Raw genomic sequence first — 3,182 nt, forward strand, 5'->3', positions numbered from 1 at the left:
GCTATGGCAAAGCGCTGAGGAAAAGTGGCTACAGATAGGTCTAGGATGTAATTGGTGATCTCTCCCACACACACACACACACACACACACACACACACACACACACACACACACACACACACATATTGCTATGGCAAAACGCTGAGGAAAACACATTGCTATGGCAAAACGCTGAGGAAAAGTGGCTACAGATAGTGACTACAGATAATTGGTGATGTAATATGATGTAATATGGCTATGCACACACACATATTGCTATGGCAAAACGCATTGATAGCAAAACGCTGAGGAAAAGTGGCTACAGACACACGCACAGCCACTCTTACGAGCGGTTTACCACCGCTCAAAAAGTATCAGTGATGTTCCTCTCATCTTTGGTCCTCATTGCTTTGCCATGTTTAAATATTCCACAACTCCTCTAGCCAGATGTTAACGCCTGTCTTCTGACTTGCAGAGGAAAAGCCCTTCTTCTCTGCTCTCCCTAATAAGCCAGCCAGAGAGACTCCTTGGCAAGACAGCTGTTCCAGATGTCATCATCACACTGCAGGTTCACACAGCCATCACCACCACCACTGTACACCACCAGCCAGAGAGGTGCGGGTATAGGCCCTGTCCCTCCCCCCATCCCTCCACATCAACAGCGTAGCATCTGGTGATGTTATGTAACACTGTGGTAAGTTACCTGCAAGAACAGTCATTTCATCTGAATTGATTTAGTCCAGGGATCTTCAACGTTTTCAGGCCAAGGACCCTTTGCTGAGAGAGAGAGATGAAGCATATAGTTTCATTCATTGTTTGACAGCACAATCATCAGTGTATTTTGGATTAATGTCAATGTGCAATTGTGTTATCAGATATGTAACCACTTGAACCGTCAATTATAGCCGATCTACAAGCTTGTAGATTTGCTATTTTTGGCTAAAGTTCTCAGAATATGGACGTTAGGGTTCAAGTGGTTAAGGAGAAAAAATGCTATCACACAAAGATTTGAAGGACCCCTGTAGTAACTCTGAGGACCCCCTAGGGATCCCGGACCCCCTGTTGAAGACCCCTGATTTAGTCACATCACAGTTTTAGAGGGGTAAAGCAATGTGTGCAATCTGTGTGTTTTGTTGAGCGCCCCATCCTTTTGTATTCCATGAGAAGAGAAGCTAAAGGTGGCGTGAGAGTCAGTGTTGACTTGTTTTGTCATAGTCTTCACTAAAGTTTAATTTAGTCTTTGTCACACTTTAATCATGTGGAAAGCTTTAGTTTTAGTCAAGTTTTAACCAACTAAATATCAGATTTTACACTCATGTTCACAACGCGCCGTGGCATGATGCATTGTGAACTTGTTCTTTTCTTGCTATATTTTCAGAGCACAACACCCAAGCACAACTAAACGTAAAACTACTCGTCCATATATTACAATGTAAGCATTTAGCGGACACTCTTGATTCAGAGCAACTTACAATAAGCAAGGTACAGTATATATTAAATACATCAAATGGAAATAAATAGTTGGCAATCTAAGAAAACAATTAGACCGAGCACCTATTCAGTAGAAACTTCAATAAATTAAAAAAAATAAAGCGATCTAAGTTACTTCATGGTCATTGAGGGTGGAGGAGTCCCCTCCCTAACATTTTGGTCTTGATTTTATTTGTTTGATGAAATTGACAATATATTTAGTCTTAGTTTTAGTCAATCATGGATTGGTTTTCATTTAGTTTTTATCTACGGTAGTCTTCGTCAGTGAAAAAACATAGTCGACACATTTTTTGCCATAGTTTTAGTATATGAAATCAACATTGGTGAGAGAAAGCGATAGAAAACAGGTTAAACGGAACAAAGAAAGATATACAGTATACATAAATGCCATATAGCGTATATGTGAAAGCAGATGTATACATGATATTAAGAACATTATTATCATATGAAGGTGTATACATGTTATATTAAAACATTGGCATGCAGGTGGGGGGGAAAAGTAGCAGCAGTTACAAAGTTTCTTAGAAAGTCGAACAGTTCACCCAGCGAGGCTGATTTATTTTTCTTGTTCCATTCAACTACTTCTTCTCTTTGAATTGGTCTTGTGTGGCACAGGAAGGTACTACTGTTGTTCAAAAAGGCAATTCATTTTTCAAACGACAACTTGAAGCAGTTATAATTCACATCATTGTTTCATGTCCATGCATAGGTTCAGTCACTGTACTGCTAACATAATGCCTATACTGGAAAAGGTTTCCTTGTGTTTATAAAACTGTTTTAGCTATTTGTCATACAGTGAAATATAAATAATATATAATAATATACTTTATTTGTATAGCACCTTTCATGACATGAAATGCAGCTCAAAGTGCTTTACAGAGCAAAACATTTTACACGTGATCAACAATAAAACAAAAAAGAAAATCAAATACACAAAACAACACTAAAAAGATTCAATAAGGAATCTACCATAAAAAAAAAAATCAAAACGGTGAAGCTAAAAGCAAGAGTGGAGAAATAGGTCTTGAGCTGTGCTTTAAAGCTATCCCCAGAGGCTGCCTGTCTTAAGGCCTCTCCATACTTCGACCGAAACCGCCGTTTTCGGTCAAAAGGTCCTTTTCTACCATAAAATGATATCCCTCGGGACTTCTGAAAAGCATTGGACCGAACGAGAGTTCGGAAATTTGCACGTCAGAAAACACAACTCACCGAACATTTCGGTCGAAGTATGGAGAGGCCTTTACGGTGTACTGGGAGTTTATTCCAGACCGTCGGCCCGTAGAGGGAGAATGCTGCTTCACCGTATTTTTTATATGTCATTGTAGGCACATCGAGCAGGTCTGCGCTAGAAGACCTGAGGGGGCGGTTGGAACATCTAGACAGGCAGTCATAGAGGTACGAAGGTTCCAGACCATTGAGAGCTTCATAAACAAGTAAAATAAATTTAAAATAAATCCTAAAAACAACTGGGAGTTTTAGTTAACACTCTGGCTGCCGCATTTTGAACAAGTTGTAGTCTGTCAGTTGTTTTCTTTGGCAGGCCAGAAAGAAAAAAAAAAAAAAACGTGGATCAACGTTTTTGCATCGTCCAACGACCGATAAGCTCTAATTCCCGCAATATTTCTAAGGTGAAAGAAGGCAATATTGGTGACATGATTAATGTGTGTATTAAAATTAAATTCAGCATCAATGATCACCCCCAGGTTCTTTAC

The sequence above is a fragment of the Nannobrachium achirus genome (assembly GCF_963921795.1).
Source record: "Nannobrachium achirus genome assembly, chromosome: 20".
NCBI lineage: Eukaryota > Metazoa > Chordata > Actinopteri > Myctophiformes > Myctophidae > Nannobrachium > Nannobrachium achirus.